We start from the raw sequence: 23,626 nt of genomic DNA on the forward strand, positions 1-23,626 counted from the left end.
TTGTATCCGTAGCTACGGAGCACTCCATAATGCAACATTCACACAAACAGCGGGGAAGGTGTTTCCGGCGGTGTGATTGCGTTGTAGTCAATGGACTTCACGATTGCATGCCGGTTGGCACGTTTGGCACGTTTCCGGCGAGGATTTCGCTACTTCGCCCATTTCATCGCCGTTGGCTTGATTTAACATTTGGCGCCATCGCGTCAGCGACAGCCAATCGTGTCAAACAAACTTGTGCGAAAACCAGCGTAGCGTTGCGATATTTTCAGTTTGGTGTGAACGTAGCATAAAGAAGCCTCGCTTGAATACATTCGCGGCATTTTCACGTTTGTGTTTCTACAGCAAAAATGCTTGTGAAAATGTGTGTGCCTATATACACATATATACAAGTATATAACTCCGTGCTTCTGGTGTGTAACACATCAGAAATACTCAAGCCGGTGTCAACTAACATGACGCTCGCAGCAAAGAACTACACTTCTGGAGTGAGGAGGAAACTGACTACTTTATTTAGCGTGGTGAGTGACATAAATATAATGTCTTTTATTGAACGTAGTTAAATGCGGAAATGACATTATTTACTGCATGTAATTATGTTGTCTACGCGTTGCGGTCCGAATGGGATATTCCAAGAGAACACACATGACCAAAACGAGAGTAACTTGGTCCGCCAGACCGCCACGCATGTAAACGTTTTACCTTGATTGTTTCACAAATCGTAATTCTGACTTTAACCCGAATATTGGCTGACTATAAACGTTGATGTGCTGCTTGAGTGGTTTGAACCTTAGTAAGACTTGTCTTCTTTCTGCTCGATTTCATTCAACGATGAAGAATATTGTTTTATATTGTCTTTTTACAAATGACTGAAATAAATTCTTTGTATACAAAATAATAATAAAAAAACTGAAATTTATCTATCCATCTATCTATCTATCGCAACATTTTCAATCAGCTTTATGTTCTTGCCCCAATATGCAAGAGACAAGAGTCTTGTCACAAGACGTCATACAGTGTAACCTGCCAACTAATTAAACAAAATTGAGAAATACAACACAGTAAAGAAAATGAATAACAATGAAACACATCTAGCATTTTCAGTTTTTTACTCTTGGCATGTGGCTGTGGATTACAAGTAGACAAGCCTTCTTTAAGAATAAGTGCCTCTTGTGTTCTTCCCAATTTAGTGATGATTCTCTAAGACCTATTTTAATGCCCATTTCAAGTCTAGCACAAAGCACAGCCTAACTGCATGCGGGTAGAATTTTCTATCTAATGATATTTTCGTGGACGGGCACATCTCAAAAGAGGCGGTTGCGCCATTGTGGGTGTGAACACAGCTGATTTATTTCCTGGACAATGCAAAGACTCCTTTCCTTCCCTTTAAAATCATTGTGCGATAGGTGTACAGTCTTTGACATTTCAGAAGCAGAAATAGACTCGCTGGAGTCCATGCAAAAGATCGGAGGGCGCAAAATACATTTATAAGGAGCTACAAGCACACCTCCACGGGTGGCTAATGTACACTACAGCAAAGTTGGCAGAGCGATCACTGATCACTGCTGCGAAGTGCGAACTTGCTCAAAGCTGGATTTAAGTGTGTCTGCTTTCAGTCACCAAATTGTCACGTGTGCAGGCATGTAGAGGGAAACTCCCTCGGGCTGCCAGAAAACCCAGCATGGGGCAGCACGGCCTGCCAAATTTCCAAACATGGTCAACTAGACTTGTCCTGGCATGATAACCAAGATGTGCCAATTTTTACAGCAAACACACGTTCACTCTGAAAGTAGAGCCCTGTGTATTGATGGTTTCACAGAGAAGTATCACTTCAACTAACTTGGCCTGCCTTGTCGGGGCTGAAACTCAAACAGAATCTGCTTTTCCCATTGGTCGCTATATCAGTGGAGGCTGGTGTTTGTGGATCGCACTCTACTTCATAGGTGTCAAACGCTGGTCCTCGAGGGCCGGAGTCCTGCAGGTTTTGGATGTTTCCTTTCTTCAACACAGCTGATATATGATCAGCTCATCAGCAAGCTCTGCACAAGCCTGATAACGATCCTGCTGATTGGAATCAGCTTGTGTTGGAAGAGGGAAACCCCCAAAACCTGCAAGACTGCGGCCCTTGAGGACTGGACACCTATGCTCTACTTCATCTATCCTTCCTTCCTTTAGTCTTTCCTCTGGTCTCTTGAGGTCTCCCTTATCTGTTGGAATTTGTTGTTTTCTGGGGTTTGATGTTTTCTGGGGTTGGTGAAATATTCTGGTTTTGTAACTGTGGGTGGTAGGTGGTGTTTGGTTGTTGCTGGATTTCACTTGGTTTTATCTTTCTTTCCTTTGATTGTGCTTCCTCTGGTCTCCTGACAACTTCACGATTCTGGCGAGACTCTGAAGTATCCGGTTAAGGTGAAGGGTCTGGGATTTATAACAGGTTTCAGGTTAATTAAAGAACTCACCCTCATGCACGGACACGCATGCACGCAAGAAAGAAAAAAAGTAGAGCGATGATAATGACATGTTAACTCAGGAAGGCTGCTGTAGGAGCCATTTCGTGTTGTGGCATGTGGGTCACCAAGATGGCTGTTAGGTGTCACCCTTGTTTCCTACTTAAGCCTATTTAAGCCAAAAGGTGCTCATCAGTCACAGGTGTGTCATTAGACTTGGAGCAATCTAGTTTTTAGACCGCTGTTAAGGTCGCTAGGAGTGGGGCACATTGTATTTATTATTGGAAAGATTTGAATGTACATTGTAGCACAAGAAGCTTGTTAAAGTGAGAAAATAATAATCTTGAAGGCAACACAATAAGAGATTTGTTTTTCCACCAAAGCGATCAAGCGCGTCAAACACTTCAAATGTCAAAGACAAACTTAGCCACTACAGCTGCTGAATGAATAACTATGAGCCCTCCCAAAAAATAAAAAAATAAATGAGGGTGTTCCCTGTCAAATGTAGCGGTGCACATATTCTCCCAGAGACAAGCATCTTTCCTCTTGCACAATCAGAAAGCTGTACAAAGAACACCCATATTGCACGTTTGGATTCAATTATCTGCTTCCGTGCCCCCCTGGTGACGGCTGCATCATGCCGACCAAACAGGGCCATTTCTAGCTTCAGGGGTTCCCTAGGCAAGATGCTGCTTGGGGGCCCCTAGTTTGCCAAACTACAATGAAGAGATTCCTAAACCCTTTAGATGGTCTGTTAAAATACCACAATTTATTTGACTTTATGATAGGGCTGGGAATCGATTCAAATTTCCTCAATCAATTAAATTTTGATTCACAAGAGTTCAGTTCGATTCGATTCACTTCAATTAAATCGAAATTGATTAATTATGGAACATTCATTCTTCTTAACTATTAAGGACATGAACATAAAAACATGGACATAAGAACTCCACAAACATTAAATTTCAAATAATATTTTGCGGATGAATTAAATAGTATATTAATTAAAGTAACACCATACATGTTATAATCACTTAAGTGTTACACAAACATTGACATCAGCAAGGATGAGATATTAAGATAAAGATAAGGATAAAATATTTTCATGATTCAAATTCAATAATTGTGAATATATAAGTCAGGTCTTTCATAAGTGTAAGACAATATAATTAAATGTATGTGTACAGCAGATTTCAAGAAAATCCTAAGATAAAAAAAAAGGCCTTTAAATTTAATTTCATTATTTTATGAATTTATGGGATAATCGATTCAATAGCAATTATTTGATTTTTTTTAAACCCGGCCCTATTTATTAAGCAAAACAGACTACAGTTAAAATGAAACATCTTAAGTTGACAGTCCTCTTTACGTCAATAAATAAAACAGCTTTTGAGTGTTTTGGGCAAATGGCAAGGGTTATCAAACAAATAGACCCTGAGTGAAATTACAGTAATATTGCGGTAGAGAATATTAAAATTAATATTTTTATATAAAAAATTGTGATGTACAGTGTCTCTTTAAAGCTTGTACACAATTGCAAATTTGTCACTTTTAAGCATTTTCTACAATTATTTACATATACCAGTTGAACTAGGGGCTGGCCAAGGGAAGGTTAACATCAATAAATAAATGCCTGAGGCTAGCGAGCTGGCAAGCAAAATAAATAAACAAATGTGCTAAAAATAAAATAAGTTTTGCCTTTTTTACCTTTCTCTTTTGACCATTTTTCTTCTTCAGTTTTTTTTTCTTCTGTTCTCCTGCGCCGCTGAGATAACTTTTTGATGCCATTACGGTGTCTGTTTTGTTTAATACTCTCGCTAATGGAAAAGGTAGATGGGTAGCTGTCAATTAACACACACACAGTTAACTGTGTGAGAATGTGTGACACAAAAGCACCAGCTACTGCTCATTATCACATTTTATTTTATGTATATCCTATGTTTATTGTTTAAGCATATAGGGGATGTAGTAAACAAATATTAGAGACAGATAAAGACAGGACATTTTAATCGGTAAGACTACACAGCTATAGAGACGACAGAGCTAGGTAGAGACTATAGAGTAACACTGGCAACACTTAAACTAGACCTACGATTATGTATTTAAAAAAGTATATGTTTATGCGATACATTTTTTATGCTATTGACATAAACAGTCGTTTTTTAAAATGAATGAATTACTAATTCACCACTAGATGACGCTAGGGATCACTGACTGTCCCTTTAAGTGTGAATGAGAGAATCTGCCCCCAAATACTCAGATGATAAGTATACATACGTTATTTTCTAGCCCCTTTCACAATAGAAGCCTTAGCGCAGTATAAATCGGCTTGGCGAAATGCACCATTTGTCTCATGTGCATGTTTTGGTTAGTGATACCAGACCATATGATGTAATACTGACTGTTTACACTGCACTCTATTTTTGACAGATATAAGGTGATAACATTTACAGCAAAACATTTCGTAAATATAACGAACTGATTGACAACACTATATACACACAGATTTATTACATTTTAAAAACGTCTGATGTCTATTTTGATTTGATCTGATTTGTTTATCTCTGTCTATTTTAAAACAGTCAGCTTTTTGGACAAACATCAACAAGGGAGACTAGCAAGCTTAATGGTAACATTAAAACTAAGGGCAACTTTATGTATTAATAATATTTGATGGATTGGCTGAAAACTGAAATTCTTTGGCATAAGCTATAATATTTTTATAGTACAAAAGATAATACAGGTAAATTTCGTGCGGTTTCAGAAATTGAAAACAGCTAATATGAATACAGATAAGATACAATTTATTTCAATCTTAATTATTATATTTTACTTTTGTTAAGTTTGGTCTTCTAGTGTTTTCCCGAATTCTCTTTTGAAATTTAAATAGTTGCTTGGGACGCATGGTCGAATTTACTGGTTAAATGTAAAATTTTCCCCTCTTTCTAAACAAAAAGCAAGCAAAATTTATTTACTGCAAAACTTTATATATTAGTCTGAAAAATTCACTAAAGCGATCTTTTTCAGATGGGGGAATTATTGGTCGGTCTGGGTATATCGTCGCAAAGGACACAAACAGTCCATGTTAAATAAATAAATTTAAAATTAAAAGTTAATCTTAATGCGATAATTATAGATAGTCCGTGAGAATGAATTTTACAGGAGGACAATTGGGGATTTCCTTGACCATGGAGAAGGAGTAAGTTTTGGCAGAGACGGCGAAAATAAGGTGAATATGTTCCATTTCTATTTCTATTTTTCCCTGGGGCCCTGGGGTTAGATGTTATTTTTTGATTTTATTTGTTGACGAAAGTTGCATTTATTTAATGGCCGGAAGCACATCCATGCTATATCTATAACATTAAATATTATAATAAAACATTCCAATAATTATTACATTCTGTAAACAAAATTGGCCTCGTCAGATTTGAACTGGCTAAAGATTTGAATTTTTTGCATTTAAGAATGTGCTCAGGTCATGAAAGTCAGCCAAAGGCTGGATCCTAATTGAATATCACAACAGATTTTTTCCCACAAGACAGGCCTACAGAACTTTACTAACATTTACTAACTCCTAACTAATAACACTACCAAAATGCTCTTTCAAAAAGAAGGGATGTGAATAAATGTTTATTAGTGACTAAATGAAAATATTTTGCACCCAGATGAGGTGATGAAAAGGTCAATCTAGTCCAGTCCACGGGGCACCTGGTTCCACATCTTGCCTATTAGACCAGCCGGAGGTCCGCCTTCTACTCAACCCCCACCTTCAGGAGCCAGCCACCAGCGGGAGCCAACTGAGTGACCAGACGTGCCAGCTGAGAGGCCATTCAACTGCTTCCAGTTCCCACCAGACGACCTGAGGATTACCCAATGGAGAGAGGAGGAATGTGTCCCTTTTCCGGGGCGTTCCACAAAGAATGAGTCACACCTTGGGCCCGGTGATCATCTCTGGCAGTAGATGTGGGCTGAAGGATCCATCCATCCATTCCCTTGACCACTTGTCCTCACAAGGATTGTGAGGGTACTGGAGCCTATCCCAACTGGCTTCGGGCAGTAGGCGGAGTACAACCTGAAGAGGTTGCCAGCCAATCGCAAAGCTGAAGGACTCGGTTAAAAAAAAAAAAACGCAAGAACGAAAACAGAACTGACAAACGTCAACAAAACCTTCCCTAGCCCAAACGACAACAAGTCTTCAATCGCGTCTCCAATTGCACGTACATAATGACACTCTTTCTCATACTGACTGTCATGCCAATTTGCTATTTCTGGGATCCCCCAACACAAATTTTGAACATAATCACAACACACTGTTTTCATATATGATATGCTTATTTTACTGGAAAAAACCCCCACAAAAAAACAAAAACAAAAAATCTTTTAATGAATCACATTGTTTTGACATATGACTGACCTCCTCTCCTGCTAAAAAGAATGTTTTCATTTTTCCTCTTCCTATGTTGCACCTGCCATTGCGATGATGAAAATCCTGCTGGAATCCTTTGGTAAAAATGTTTAAATATTTAGTTATTGGGCTTCATTTTAAATAAGCCCAAAGGGCGGACTGAAAGATATAACATTTTTAATACCTAATTTCATATATCAACCATTGTTACACATTATTAACATTCCAATTCTTTATTTTATTCTTGTCGAGATGTTTTGTGTCCTTAGTAGAGCAGAAGGTGTTGATCTCGGTATAATCTGACCTAAACTGGGTCATATTATTTAGTCTAAAAAAGTTCCTTCTCAGCGCTTTGTACACGCTCATTTCGGTCTTGAAAACAAAATTTGCTTTGAAATAACACACACACACACACTCTTTACTTTCTTCATCAGTCACGGCCACCGTAAATTTGGTTCAACTTGTTTGTGAGATTTTGCTATGGGAAAATCCTTCAACTATATAACACATTCTGTCTCAAAAACATCAACCTGACCTTGTTTACGCCATCTGCTCACGGAAAAGTACCAGAGAGTATGTTTAGTCTACAAATGAAAAGGAGGAGGTCTTTTTAACTATAAGAAGCTATTGTACACGTAGAAGAGCACATTTGACGCTCTGAAATCCCACGTTCTTTAAGTGATGTAATCGGAAGCTGTTATCTGTCTCCAGAGATTTTTGCAAAGGTGTATTTTTCTTGCATTAAACCTATCCTCATTTTTGGAACACGCAAAGAGGACAAAATTCCTTTATTCCTCTTCAAATGTTTGTCCACGGTCAGCTTACGTACGTTTCCCATTTTCCCAAAGATGCAATTAAGTGATCATTGAGACTCAAAGCTAGAACTGCACACCTCAAGCACTTCATGTGAACTATAATCTTCAGTATAACCAATGGGCTTAAAACTCAAGTGGCAATGGGTAAGTGTGGGAAAGTAAGATTTCTATACAGGCTGTAATGTGACTTTGCAATGGGCTTGCTTGAGGATAAGCTGCAAAGAAATGTTTGTGTCATCTCACTTGCCTTCATGCTCACCTGCTCACTCAGTTCCCCTTCAACTGTTGACCTCTAGACACACACACTCTCATCCAAGCTTTACCCGTCTTCATTCTTTATTAATGTTTCCAGCACAAAAACGTCAAAGTGTTGTTGTTTTGAACTAAAAATACTTTGGACAGACTCTTTTAGAAATTGCATAAAGATAAATTGCATAAAGATAAATTGTAGATAACGATCTGATAACGATCCTGATTGTAAATCAGGTGTGTTCGTGGGGCAAAACACGGAAAATAGGTTGGATAGGGATTCTCGAGAACCGGACTTGGGCACCCATGCATTAAATCAATCAATGATCAACCAGTTTTTTTAAATAGATCATAGCAAATAATGGCAGGTGTTGCAGAGGTGGGGGTAAGTCGTTATTTTGCAAATCACTAGTCTCAAGTCTTTGCCCTCAAGTGCCAAGTCAAGACTGACAAGTCCCGAGTCAAGTCCCGAATCAAGACTGACAAGTCTCAAGTAGATTCACAAGTCCTACACCTTGAGTTTCAAGTCCTTTCGATTAATTTTGACAACATCGTAAATTATTATTATTTTCTGTCACCATCAAAGTAGGAGTCAGGGGTGAACAATGAGTGGTGCAACAGATTATTGTGTTTGCTATGTGTAAATTTACAGTCTCATTAATCCCTACCATAAGTATATTTGTCTTTTTTTTTTTTTTTTAGCAGGGCTAGATGAAGGAGAATCTGATTATGCTCCACTATAAATGTCAAACTTGGAAACAACTTTACTGATGCCCAACCACCAGTAGATGACATCATTGCCTCCGGGTGAAGATGCCAATCCCCCTGAGGCGGACGACGGCGGGAGAGGGAATCCGCCGACTGGTTGGCAATGCCCGGGAGAAACATGGCCCGCAGACTGGCAAGACGGGAGCGGCCCATCTGAAAGCCTCCATGAGGCCCGTAGCAGCTGGGCGGACCTTGTCCCGCCCTGATGATTGATGTGATACACAGTAGAGGTGTTGTCCGATCGTGCCAGGACATGGCGCCCTGCCACCAAGGGCAGAAAAGAAATCAGGGCTAGATGCACAGCCCGCAGCTCCAGCACATTTATGTGCAGCGATCTGTCCCCTGCAGACCACAGGCCTTGAGCTGTCCTGTGTTGCCAAACTGCACACCATCCACTCAGGCTGGTATCGGTGGTGGCAACTTTGTAACGTGTAGGTACCACCCCCAACAGGACTCCCGCTGATTGAACAGACCGGCGACCCCAAGATGCGAGAGCACCCAAGAACCGACTGTCCAGCAGCGGGTTGAGCCGGAAGTGACAGCAGGCCCAATTGCACAAGTGCTGTCAGGGACGTTAACTTGCCCAGCAAACGCAGAAAAAGGACATAAGGCAGCATCCCATTGGCAGGGAAGAGAGAGATGAGACACACATGAGAGCCCATCGTCAACCCACCGTGGGGATGGCCGAGCAGTCATGGAGGTGGTGTCCAATGACATTCAAATGAACAGAGTCTGCTGAGAGGGAACAAGATAGGACTTCAAAAGGTTGACCTTGAGCCCAAGTCGTGACACCTGCTGTAGAAGCGTAGACGTTTCTCGGATTGCCTGATCCTTGGACGGAGCGCATATCAGCCAGTCGTCCAAGTAAGGGGGAACCTTTATGTCCCTCGACTGCAGGGGTGCGAGTGCCGCCTTCACTACACGTGTGAACACTCGGAGAGAGTGACAGCCCAAATGGGAGTACTCTGAACTGCCAGTGGCGACCCCTGTAGGCAAAGCAGAGAAACTTCCTGTGCTGAAGAGCAATAGGGACGGGGAAGTAAGTGTCCTTCAGATCGATTGCTGTGAACCATTCCCCTCAGGCGATCGTCCTCAACACGGCCGACGTAGTTAGCATACGGAAGGGCAACACCCTGAGGTAAAGGTTGAGACCTCTAAGATCTAAGATAGCCTGTCTTTTTTGGAATGAGGAAGCAGGGGGAATAGAATCCCCTGGATGAGCCAAAGGATCAACTGCTTCGATAGCGGACTTGGTGAGGTAGGTCGCTATTTACGCCGGGAGCCGAGGATAAACACTAGAATTAGACCAGCAGGAATGAAGGTCTGTTAAAAAAGACGAAATTCCGGGATGCAAAAAGACTCGGTTGAGTAGTCCATCAGAGAGAGGTCTCACTCAATAGGAGGCTGAGAAAAGCCAGTCATATCCAACTTAAAACATCGGAACGTGCTAAACATAACAGTGCGCACCAATTCCGCTCCAGCTGAAAATCGTTCAGAAGTAGGAGAAGACGGGGGCAGTGGAAACAGTCCATACCCGAACATGCCTCAGAATCCTGGATGGAGACGGGAATTCCCGGTGACGTCGTCTGCTTGGGAGGGCAATTGGAGTGTTGCATCTGGCATGTCCACCAATGCATAGAGCAACACCACTGCCTGTAGTGCCATAACACTCGCCTGCGAACGGCTCAACAGACTTGCGTTTTGCCCGACCCCCGCGAGGGTGGTGGACCGATTGCCACCGTCGACGATGACCGTCCCTGGAGAGCCGCTGCGTCCTGGTGAGGCGCAACATCAGTTGTGTTCACCAGAGTGTGGCAGTCGAAACAGCAGTCTTCGGGCAAGAAAAAGCCGCCACAGTGCTTCCGGCAAGCGTCGTCGTCCATAGCAGCCACCAATCGACGCACAATGAGTGCGCAAGTCAACAGTCTGCTATCTTCGTGTGGGAGAGGAGGCGAAAAACCGGCCTCTTCACCAACGGAACAATGAAATTCACAAGTGCTCACAGCAACACATAAGTGAACGTCTGTGATGTCATAAACTAGCAGAAGTTATAACAGACAATATCAAAGCCATCAAACAGCATCAAGGCGGCTGGCGACCCACGGACGGAGCCGCCTAAGTTTCGAGGCAATACAAGCTAGGAAAGGATACGAAATAGTAGCGGGTTGTATTCAAAACAAGTCAAAATAACCGCAGGCAAGACGTCAACAGTGGCTGACGTCCACCAGGCATACTGACAAACTTGAAGCCGCACTCAGCGATGAGGAGCGGAGATCATGTAAAGATGAAAGGGGAGCTCCAACGTCTATACATAAATTCCAAAAGTCCAAATACACAAGCCGTCGCAACCAAGGGGGGCGGAACCAGCCACCAGCAACGACGACGAAGAACGGCGGTAAACGCCGTGAGTGACCACGCGAGAAGGTCAAAGAGACTCGGTTGCGGCTACGATCCCCTTTTATACATGAGGATCACGTCAGCCGGAACCCTGGAAAGGTCCTTTTTGTGTTAGTGAATTAGACGTTTATCAATGAGGCTCAGTCATTTGTATAATGGTGGGCAATTTATCCACTAAATATATTTCTAGTGTAGGGCTGAACCCTCAAAATTGTTATTTTTCAGGCGATCCCAAAAATGGAATGTTTATTCAACCATTAACATTGCAATCTCAAAGAGAGTAAGCCATTTTCAACAATTTAGAAAATAACCCCCATGCGCGTGGAATGACCAATAGTATAGATTTATGGAAACAATATAAATTTTACTAAATTGTGAGATGAGGTTTCAACCTATGCCAGCGATATGTATATTATCACCTCATTTAACTATACACAAATAATACAGGCTCACCGTAGTAACAGTGCAGTTAATGACACATTCTACCATCTGCGCATGCTTTGTGAATTAGACACTACCTGTTTGCTCCATTTTTACAGGGTTAGCACCATGCAAAAGACACGCAAGCCTTTAATCAATTTGTCCCTCAGTGTGCTAATTATTTATTTATTTTTAATAAACCCAGTTTATTAGTAGACATAAGTAGATAAATGCAGCAGATTAACTTTAAACTTGGTTGAGCATGCATGCAAGCTTTAACAGTAACATTTTAAACTCCACAATGCACCTGCCAATTATTATGCCATCAACTCGAGTGCACAGCAGCATCAGCAACCGCTGACATTCTGATTTCACCTCCAAAACATTAGTATTTGCTATATCTGAACGATTTACTTTTAGTTTACCTTAAATAGGCTGCCTTATCACTTTATGTCTACAAAAATGTATTTGTGTTTATATATATGTATATATGTATACGTGTATATATATGTATATGTGTATATATATGTATATAAAGTGAATACTTTATTATGCATTTGGATGAGATTGCATTTTTCTGAGCACAAGTACTTCCTTTTTTTAAAATGATCATATGACGAGAAACCCATTAATTTAGTAATGTATCCATTATTTATGTTTACAATGATACCCAGTGGTTGTGAACTTGCATTCTACAGGTTACGCTCTCTAAATCAACCGGCAGTTGATTCTCTTGGTAATATATTGCATCATGTAGGCTTTTTTTCCCCTCTCTCGGTCTCGTTCTCGTGTATGCACGCACGCACGCACACACAGGAGACATTTAGGGTGCTAATGTAAGCCTGAGTGTTCTCTCAGCTTAAATGGTGTCAGCAGTGGTTCCAACGACAAATCGGGTGATGCTCATCATCTGGTGCTTCCCATCTGTCAGCTCAAGCATGCATGTATGTGTGTTCTTATTGAGTTTATACATATGCAAATAGACAGTGCATATGTGCAGGGTGAAAACAGATAGAAGAGAAAAGTCAGTGTAAATCCTTTTCTTCTTTTACCACACTCCTTTGGCCCAAAACCGTGTGGAATGAAGATTTGATTTATAATTCAGAGCTTTACATAATACGGCTTGCCCCAGTTTGGGGAAATTAAGAGTGATGACTCTTTAATTCTCTAACATGCAGACAAACACTGACCCAAAAAGCACACATTTAGGAGATGTTACAGGTGGGCAAAGGACCAATGTGCTCTTAGTGTAAAGATGAGTGTGGCTATGTCAAAGACTAATCCGCATACAAATGTCGTCCATGTGATATTTTTAGCATCAAGACAACATTCTGTCAACTTTTTGACAGTAAATAATGACAGCAAACCAATGTGATTACTAAGAGCAGCAGCAGCCTGTACCGAGATGGACAAGCTGTGGAAAACAGAATGAGGACAGTGAAAACAAACATAGGGAGGAGCAGATTTTGTCCAATTTCGCCTAAATTTGAACCCTTTTCGGCTTTCTGAGGGGGCTGTGACTCTTTTTTTTTTTTTTTGCCAAATTGTCTAGGGATTCCCAAACTGTGCTCTCTTGTGTTTGCACAAGATTAAAACTGAAATGGCAGTTTGGTATGATGATCACAGATTTATTACCAAACCGTCTGAAAAAAGGGGGCATTGACATGTGGAACAGTCATGGAAGAAGAGATTATCAGGAGAAAAACAAGAAAGTATGAGTAGATGAGAACAGTATTATTATTATTATTATTATTATTATTATTATTATCCATCCATCCATCCATTTTTTTAACCGCTTTTCCTCACAAGGGTTGCAGGGGGCGCTGGAGCCTATCCCAGTTGGCTTTGGGCAGTAGGCGGGGTACACCCTGAACTGGTTGCCAGCCAATAGCAGTATTATTATTATTGCCTGTATCATTTAAAGCGTGTGGTGCTATTGTTGACATTTTAACATTTTATTTTATATTTTAACTGTTTTGAATTTAGTTATAGCTGTGTAGATGTAGATATAACTATGTTAACTCAATATAGCTTGATGAGTAATGCTTTTGTCCTCTTTGTTATCTGTTCTCTTTTCCCAGAAATGAGAAAGTTAATAAGTTTATTTTATTTATCTAAGAAGTCTAGTTTCTGTTCGTTAGAAATCCGTTTTTTGAAAGTTCAAGGACGAGCTAGCATACTGGGAGAAAGTAATCTTATTTTTGTACTTAAAGGGAGGGGAGAGGCGTTTTCCTGGGAAACATTGTTTTTTCTAATAAAAGTCCCGTGTCCGAGAGAGAGGACACACATTTGGACAGAAACATGGCTTGGTGAAATTCCTTTGTGTCATCAGAAACTTTCTGATTAAAAAACCTTGCAAGGACCCTCTTCATGAGATCTCAACTCTGATTTATTTGAACACGCAAAAGATTACAAAAACACGTAATCTAACACTATCATGTATTCAAACGTGTAAAACTAATTTATTGCTATTATATCCTTGACACCTTCCTAGAGCTGCCTTTCCTTTCAAGTGCAAGTGACTAATATTTTTAAAAACACTGCCTCCAAGGTTGCTAGATGATATTCGTCAACATCTTTTTTTTTTGGTGATCAAATTTTTCAATTTACATTTTATTTTTATAAACAGTGAAATAAGTAATGAAAAATAAATACTACTGTTACGGGTGGCCTTGATGATCAGCCTGCATTCCCTCTGGCCGCCATTAGGTGCTTTCGTTTTCTTTTGGCTATAACTCCTCGTAGCAATTAGTCATTATTAGGGGGATACATAGTGGAGTGGTGAGAAAGTGAGGTGCATTTTTTCCTTTTGACACAACATGGCTTATTGTCAATGGTGAGGTTGCCTGTTTTTGCATTATTTAACCTTTTGTCTTTTCTCTTTTCCAACAGCTGCCCACCTCTGGTCATGAGTAGCATGCTGGTGTGCTTTCCTAGTTTTAGATTGGGCTGGTGACCGCCGGTAGCCCCATTCATTCGTTGTTCCTTTGTTGATTAACCAGCTCAGCGGCCTTGTGGTCAAATGTCCGCCCTGAGACTGGGAGGTTGTAGTTTCAATCCTGGCTGGGTCATACCAAAGACTAAAAATGGGACCCATTTGCCTCCCTGCTTGACACTCAGCATTAAGGGTTGGAATTGGGGAATAGATCACCAAATGATTCCTGAGCACGGCTCCAGCTGCTGCTCATCGCTCCCTCAGAGAAGGGTCAAATGCGGAGAAAAAAAATTGCCCCACTTCGGTGGGTGTGGTACTTTAACTGATTTTGTATTTTGTCTTTTTCTAGGTTAGGGGGACAACACTGGATCTGACAGCCTTCAACTGGGTTGGTCAAGTGTTGGCCCTACTTATTTTCATTTTGGTCAGTCCTTTTGTTTTTACGTTTAAACTTCTTTTTGATTGTGCTAAATAAAGCTTGTGGTTTTCTTTATCTCACTCATTGTTGTCTGGCGTCCTTTATATGTTGTGGTTATTTATTGAACCAAAGAGGCCGTAACATAGATTATACAGTAAGGCCCAAAAATCTTTGGACAGTGACACAAGTTTTGTTATTTTAGCTGTTGACAAAAACATATTGATGATACACATTCACATATTCAATGTATAATTAAAGTGCAGACTCTCAGCTTTAATTTGAGAGCATTCACATCCAAATTGGAGCAAGGGTTTAGAAATTACAGCACTTTAATATGTAATAGTCTCTTTTTCAAGGGAGCAAAAGTAACTGGACAATTGAAGGCTGCAAAAAAAAAAAAAGGCTGCATGGACTCTTCCCTCATAAACCTGTCATCAATTACGCAGTTAAAAGGTCTGGAGTTGATTCTAGGTGTAGCGTTTGCATTTGGAAGCTGTTACTGTGAACACACAGCATGCTGTCAAAGGAGCTTGCAACGGGGGTGAAACAGATGACCCTGAGGCTGACAAAAAAGAAGAAAACCATCAGAGAGCAGAAATGTTAAGAGTGGCCAAATCAACAGTTTGGTACATTGTGAGAAAGACAGAGTGCACTGGTGAGCTTGTAGAGCAGCTCATAAAGGCCTGGACATCCACGGAAGACAACAGGGGTGGATGATTGCAGAATCTTTTCCATGGTGAAGAAAACCCACTTCACAAGATCCACTCAAGTGAAGAACACTCTCCAGGTAGTATCTAAGTCTATCATAAAGAGAAGGCGTCATGAGAGTAAATACAAAGGATTCACCACAAGGTGCAAACCATTAATCAGCCTCAAAAATAGAAAGGCCAGAATAAACTCAATAAAAAATAAAACACCTGACGAAGCCAGCCCAGTTTTGGAACAGCACTCTTTGAAAGGATGAGACTAAGATCAACCTGTACCAGAATAATGAGAAGAATAAAATTTGGAGAATAATTGGAACAGGTTATGATCCAAAGCACATCACATCTTCTGTAAAACATGGTGGTGTTAGTGTGATGGCATGGGCATGCATAGCTTTCAATAGTACTGCGTCACTTGTGTTTATTGATGATGTGGCAAAAGGCAGAAGCAGCCGGATACATTCTGAAATGTCTAGGGATTTAATTTCTGCTCTGATTCAGCCAAATGCAGCAAAGTTGATTGAACGGTGCTTCACAGTACAGATAGACAATGATCCAAAACATACTGCAAAACCAACCCAGGAGTTTTTTTAAGCAAATAAGTGTAATATTCTGCAATAACTGGTCAATCACCAGATCTCTACCCAATGAGCATACATTTAACTTGCTCAAGACAAAACTTAACAGGTTTTGGTGATGTCCATGGGTTCCAGACTTCAGGCAGTCATTGCCTGCAAAGGATTCTCAACGAATTATTGAAAAGTACCATTTTACTCTACGTTATGTTTATTTGAGCCACTGAAATAAGGAGCATTTGCATAAAAACAGCTACAATTCCTACATACTTAATCATACATTTCTGTTCAACCCCTTGAATTAAAGCTTAAAGTCTGAACTTAAATTCCTTTGTAGTTGTTTCTGTTTGAATCCAATGTGGTGGCATGCAGAGCCCAAATCATGAAAATTGTGTCACTGTCCAAATATTTCTGGGCCGAACTGTACAAACAAACAAATATATCCCTGGAGCATTTTCATTCCGTTTGGCCGTTCAGATTTATTCTCATCGTAATGCATGGCTCCATGTAAACCCAGCTTATACACATCAATGTCAACTTGATATTTCACTGCATCAAGTAAGTCAATTCTTTGCATTATGTCATGAAGGAATATTTTGATTACTATTTTAAGTGTAATCTTTGCGTGTCCAAATAATTGTATTCAGGATCTGATGAAGAAGTTTTCCTGCAAGAATTTATTTAGAGGCCTCTAAAGACACAGTCAGAATATCACATCAGAATGCAACGTGATGATTCCAAGTGTGTGACAATTGTATGAACATCGACTCATTTATACAAAAAAGATAAAAGGTTCCTCCTCCTGGCTCTTGATTGAACAAAGGGCAGACATGTCATCTCCTAGTGCCCAAATGTGTGATGTTATTAGCAAACAGACGTGATGTTATTAGTAAACAGACATTTACATACAGTTCCCCTTCTTGACTGGGGGAGAAATGCAATTAGGATCTAACCCCAGACTTTTAGTCTCTAATGCCAAAAGACTCTGACACATCATGCACATTGCCCCTCCAACAGCATTTGAGGGTACAAAGATCAAATAAAGTTCACAAAATCATTACTCCACTGTATTCTTTTAAACACTCATGCTTATATCACATTGATATGCCTATAAGTAAATTCAAAAACAGTAAAACATCAAATTGAAAATATTAAATGTCTTCAGTCCTACCATTGAACTTCTATAAGTTCAAAAACCGGACATTTAATCCCACAATAGTCTAGAGAGAAAGTCCAGCGCGGATCTTGATCGTCGCAAAATGAAGCAATGTTTATGTGTGGAGTTCAGAAAATAAGAATAGCAGGTGAGAGAGAGAAAGATAGAGGGGCTTAGCAGTCAAAATTCAGTTTGATTCATTAAAAAATTCAGTGGAAGGGTCATAATAAATGTGAGGCATAACCCTATGTGATGTGGTTAAGTGTCACGACGCAATAGCAGATGTGTCCGTCCCTCGAAGCCATCTCCTGATGAAGGTCTTGTTGAATGAAAAGTGCGTTCGACAGTTGGTCAAAAAAATTTTTTTAAGAAGAGGCGTTTGTCAGCCTCTTTCCGAACCCTGGCTCACTGCCAGAGATCGCAGGAAAGGTCACGGGACTTCATTCCCAGTGTGACTCAATCCTTGTGAATTGATGAAAAGGGGATTTGAGTGATTTCCCCCTTTCAAACAGCAGATTGACACTTGATCAGCTTTTCCAACTGTGTCAATCCGTGCCCAGGGAAAAGGCACTCCAATGAATCTTCTTTCCTCTGCGTCCTTGGGCAGCTTGTCAGGTAGACACTGGAACCGGGTGTGGTGGGATCCGTTAGATGGCTCCAATTGGTGTGGACGCAAATCAGCAGCTTAGTCATCCCCCTCAGTCGGTTTCAATTGATGTGATTTGATGAGCCTGGGACCTCTTGGCTCACGTGGTGGATGTGGCCCCCACCATTATGATCAGCAAACCAATCTGTGTGCAAAATCATTTTCATTTAGTCACTCATAACATACATAGTCTTCATTCTTTACTTTGAAAAGAGCACCTGGTATTTTTTAGCAAATGTTAATTGTTTAAGTTCTGTAGGTCCTGAAACATGCTGTTGGACACGGAAAAAGTTATTTTTGTTGTGGCATTCAAACAGAATCCGTGTAATGACATTTGTACATTCAATGGCATAATAATGAAAGTCTTGTTGCCATTGAAACTTTATGAGGCCAATTGTTTAATATTTCTATTTTTCTTTAATGTCCTTGAGATCAGAGATAATATACTAAATCTAATATGTTTTAATCTCAATGCCTTTTCTATATCTTATGAAGTTTTGTTTTTTCAAGTGGGTTCGTCCGATCCAATCATCCTAGGAAACCCTCATGATGGTAGATAATGATTAATCAAATATTTTACCATGATATTTACTGTTGTAGATTTTAGCATAAATGTGCTCTTTGTCGTACATCAAATTTCTGTATTTTTAACGCTGGTTTCTTATTATAGCAGTGTAAATCATTTAAAAACAACATCATCTTAACTCAGAACTATTCATGTCCGGCCGGGCCATGAACAGTCTGAGAAGAGATTTATACTTATACCTTAAATAAACACTGCAGTTCATTTTTAACAACTTGTCTCATGAAAAAATGTCACCCAGGTGTGTCAATGTTCCTTCCACACCTAAATGGCATATTCCATGGGCTCTAGAAATTATACTTTTCAATCGTTTCTGAGATGGAACATACTTACCGTATTTCTGCTATAAGGGTCGTCTTTTGTCATCTTTGTAGAACTTACTTTTCCTCCAAGTCAAATCCTCCCCATTCGCTGCCTGTAAATTCCTCACACCAAACTTCATTCTCACATCAGACTTCCTTTTGATACACAGACAGACCAGTCATTCTCACATCAGACAGACCAATCATTCTCACATCAGACTTCCTTTTCAACAAACTCAGACAGACCAATCATTCCCCCATCTGATAAAGATCAATTTTGATCATTTCAGACCTGAATGTGAAAACTGCAGCCGCTTCCAAATTGCTGCTTCAAAGAGGAAAAACAGACACCTTGTGTCCTGTAGATTAAAAAACAACCAAATTGTGACAATTTGGCCAACACCAGAACTATAAAAAGATCTCCAGCTGAGCTAGCCAGGAGCCATAAAAACAAAAGTCTTTGAGGCAAGAGTTTGTAATGTAAATTTGAATCCTGTAGATTAGAAAAACAACCAACTTAAGCAGATGTAAATTAAGATACTGCAGCGGAGGACTTTTAGGGTCAGGAAAAGAAGAAAATCTTTTTTTTTTTTTTTAAACAACCCCATTAATCTATTGCAGGTCACAAATCTTCCAAATATCTGCCATCTCAACTAGTAAAAGAAACGAGTTATAATCAGAAAAACAAAACAAAATCCCTACTTTAAACCAACCAAAAAGTATTCTTAAGATGCTAACTAACCTCACCTCTTCTACAGAGTAGTGGGGGCTTGTAAAACACAGCAGGCAACTTTGCAGATCATGACCCAATTAAAATCAGTGCTGCGACCTAAATCGAAAATTAAAAATTTAACCAGCAACTTCGGCGTAAGTGTTCCATATCTGAGTCCACTCTGAGAAGCCAAAGTTATAAAAGAGAAATGGGAAAAAAAACTAGAAGGCCAAATTCAACAAGCATCAAACAACGGAAAATATAGTATTTAAGGATTAGAATGAATTTTGTACTACCCTAATTCACATAAGCTGTTCTCAATTTCCGAAACTGCGTTGCTATAGATCACATCTCCTTTCTGACATAGTACAGAGTGCAAATGTCTACAAACAGAATACAACATACGACCTCAGGCACCAAACTCAGATGATTCCAGAACTTTGAGTCCACAACTGGAATTCATATTCCTTCCTGTCCTTGTCGATAGCAGTTTATGCAGGGCAAAGTTCAAAGCAGGCACTGGGCTTTGTGTACTGGAGTTCTCAGGAAAAGTTCATCATGGCAGAATCGATGATTATCCTGTCGGCTCAAAAAGTTGCTGGACATTATGCTCAAACAATGCATAAGAGTCATTGAACAGTCACAGGACGAGCGGATTTACAGTGTACCATCCTTTTTGCAGTCCGTGTGGTCACTTCCCCCCCGAAAGTGACCATTGTTCAGTTCGCCGTCCACTCTGAACATCAAGCATAGCAGGAGAATGCTGTTCATTCCATTTCCAGCACTTTTTGGTAGAGTCACCCAAGTGAAACACCTTTCAGTCAAAGATTGAACCTGCCTGAAACATTTATACACTCGGAACAGACAGAGGGAGATGAGATCACAGCAAGAGAACACTGCTTGTTGTCATTTAATTTCCAAGAAAAAATAAAATAAAAAATTTCCCCAAAATATTTTGTTTTCCAAACCCCTAATTTATTCATTTATTTATTTTGTGGTTTTATTTGAAGTTGATCACTACACTATAGCTAGTAGTAGTACCATATTTACGCATATGTCTACCATAGACATCTTCATTACGTGTTACCTCAAATTTAAGAAAATGTGACAGCTGTCACCCTGGCCACTTGGATGGAAGTCCTTTCCAGACTTCTAGAATGGGACTCAGATAAAGACAAAGGTTAAATCATTTTCACACTTACGAATAAGTTATCAGAGATGCAGGGGAAATATAAAATCAAAAATGAAAAGTCTATTTCAATTAAAATTTGGTTTTATTACTTATTCAACTATATTAAAATTTGGTTTTATTACTCATTCAACTATAAAAACACAGATCTGATTTTAAAAATAATATGATAGTGGCCTGTAGTTAACACCTAGACCTCTATATCCTTCCGCATAGCAGGACCAATTTGATTTTAACAGATTAGCATCAGAAGACCCCTGCTATTCACACACAACAGACTACAAGTCTCCCAAATGGAGACAATGGAAGAGAGGACTAAACTTATCACACCCCCTTTCCTTTTTATTTAGTTTAATTTAATTTTAACAGACAACAGTACAAATCACCACCTTCTTAAAACAGCAGCTCACGGCCCCCATCCTCACAGACCTTTAGTCCCTAATCAAGCGTGGGGGGAAGAGCTTTAAAAATTGTCACAGACAAAGGCAGAATTCTCCCCTACTTTCAAAATATGCAGATTTCCTGCTTACCATTCTTTTTCACCCTTTTTTGAGGACAAAGAATTTTGGAGGGAAAAAATTACTTTCCACCCATCTTTTCTTTCTTTCCTACAAAACGCCATTCATATACATCCTATCTTATCTCGCTCATTTTTGGAGACACAAAATACCTACCTTCCAACAAACTCAGTCCTTCTTTCACTTACTGTAACTTCAGTTTCCTCTCCCTTGTCATAAAGGCATTGAGGAGAAAAAACACAAAAACAAGAAGAAATCAAATCCCCCCTTTAAACTCACAATTCACACATGCTTCACATATTCATAGTTTCAACAAACACTCACACAACACACACTCCTCAACTTAATTCAGTGGCGTCTCAGTTGTTGAACCACAGACGAACACAAACCTCTCCGAAGTGCGCACTCATTTGTAAAATACACCGTTTATTCGTCTAATAATAACTTCACCACGTACTTATAGCTCAAATGTCGACTTATTCGCGCACAATCCATCGCAACGTTACGGCTGCGACACAGACACGTCGCGCACATTGTAAGACAACCAACGAAAAACCGCGTGGCCACAACACACCATGGAGCTTAACAAACAAACAAACGCGTTCACTCAACAATTCATTTCTAAGCCAAGAGCTCTCGCTTGGTTCAAATTTTCCCCCCGGGTCATCTTTCACAGTCAACACTTCATCCAATTTATGTTCCAATTTCTTAACAGATGCGGCTGCCCGCAGCTAACTCATCCTTAGCCTTAAAAACAGATTCGCACGGTAGCATCTTACCAAAAACTCATCTCCTGCGCAAACCTCGTACGCTGTCAGAGCCGCTAGCTTAGCATCAGTTTCCTCATTCTCAAAATCACTTAACATCGTCATTTGCGCAACTTTCACAGAGCTATCCAACGCTAACATTCTAGCACAAACCAACATTTGGCTCACGACCCCACACGTCTAACTTTTCTTCCATTCGAAGAAACTTATAGAAGTGTTTTTCACGGAGGTAATCAGCGTCTGGCGCTGTTTACACAATCAAATTCCACAAACACACCACACTTTACAACGGTGAGAACCAACCACTATCACAATTCGTGCGCATTCATACATTTAAAAGAGTTTCATACTTACGTTGACGCTGTGGTGGAAATGCGTCCAGCATCATGAACTCACTGTTCGCTTAGCGACCAATTCTGACTCTCGACCGGAAGTCTATGCAAACCTCCTTAGTTACGGTCAATTTTTTCGTCCATAATATGTAGTAATTAGTCGTTTTTAATATTTATAAAGTCAGTGACGTCTCACTTATTATACTACGATATAACAGATCAAAAGTATTCTCATTAATCCCCCCCAAAAAAAAATATATATATATTTTTTTTTTCAGACAAACACAAACAAGACGAAAACGAAACAGATATTAAATACCTTTTGCGCGACTTCAACAAATATATCCGGATCTTCACGGGCGGCTTAAACCACACAGCTCTCGAACGTAACAATGTACGGACGGCTAATATTACACCACACACCGTTAATATACGGGTGTTCAACACAGCAGACGCCTTGTGTGATCAACACAGGCCGCTTAAAACACAACACACAACAGCACTCACTTAAGTGTGATCAACACTTAGCGGCTAATAACACAACTACAATCAACCCAACAGCCAATCCCCCGTGGTACTCAATGTCACATGCCGTTTTAAACGGCGAAGCGCTTCGACTTGACGTCACTTCCGTAAACACGGGGCATTTCCATGCGCGACTTAATATTTTCCCGGCTTCTGATTTAACACAACAGACACTCACCGAGGAATTATGTCCCTCGGTTCAATAACTCCACACAGCACACACCTTGTTACCACACAGGCGGCTAATCCACTCCGCACTCCCAGTATCTTATATACTGACGGCTTATTCATACGAAGAAATAAAAACACAACCTATTCCACCGCGGAAAAAACTCCCATGCATGGTTCAATGTCGTAGTAATTTTCAAAATCGAGGACTTTCCGTCCCACCGTAAGAAATACTACTACAACCCCCCTAACTTGTTCACAGATCCCAAATACAACTTAGCACAGACGAAATGCAACTGTATTGATCCCAAACAACCAGAATTTCTCTACGTGGATAAAATGTCCACTCACCTTGTTAATATTTTTGCGCTTTAGAAATCCGGTGTTCAGGATCAATCACAGCTGTTGAAAAACGTCTCAATAAGTCCACGTCGGCGTCACCATTTTGAAGGAATATTTTGATTACTATTTTAAGTGTAATCTTTGCGTGTCCAAATAATTGTATTCAGGATCTGATGAAGAAGTTTTCCTGCAAGAATTTATTTAGAGGCCTCTAAAGACACAGTCAGAATATCACATCAGAATGCAACGTGATGATTCC

The 23,626-nt window shown here is 40.1% G+C and overlaps 2 long non-coding RNA genes across 2 annotated transcripts; both read right to left on the minus strand.

Moving 5' to 3' along the window:
* Window positions 1–6,051: 6,051 nt before the first annotated feature.
* On the minus strand, window positions 6,052–10,698 carry LOC144039542 (uncharacterized). The gene is made up of 2 exons (XR_013289479.1): window positions 6,373–10,698; window positions 6,052–6,300 (listed from the first exon to the last, which is right to left on the minus strand). It is a non-coding gene; the product is annotated as an uncharacterized LOC144039542 (long non-coding RNA).
* Window positions 10,699–16,783: 6,085 nt separating this feature from the next.
* On the minus strand, window positions 16,784–23,444 carry LOC144038594 (uncharacterized). Its single transcript, XR_013289252.1, has 2 exons — window positions 22,652–23,444; window positions 16,784–18,074 (listed from the first exon to the last, which is right to left on the minus strand). It is a non-coding gene; the product is annotated as an uncharacterized LOC144038594 (long non-coding RNA).
* Between the last annotated feature and the right edge of the window lie 182 nt (window positions 23,445–23,626).

The sequence above is a fragment of the Vanacampus margaritifer genome, chromosome 1, assembly GCF_051991255.1.
Source record: "Vanacampus margaritifer isolate UIUO_Vmar chromosome 1, RoL_Vmar_1.0, whole genome shotgun sequence".
In the NCBI taxonomy this organism is placed as follows: Eukaryota; Metazoa; Chordata; class Actinopteri; order Syngnathiformes; family Syngnathidae; genus Vanacampus; species Vanacampus margaritifer.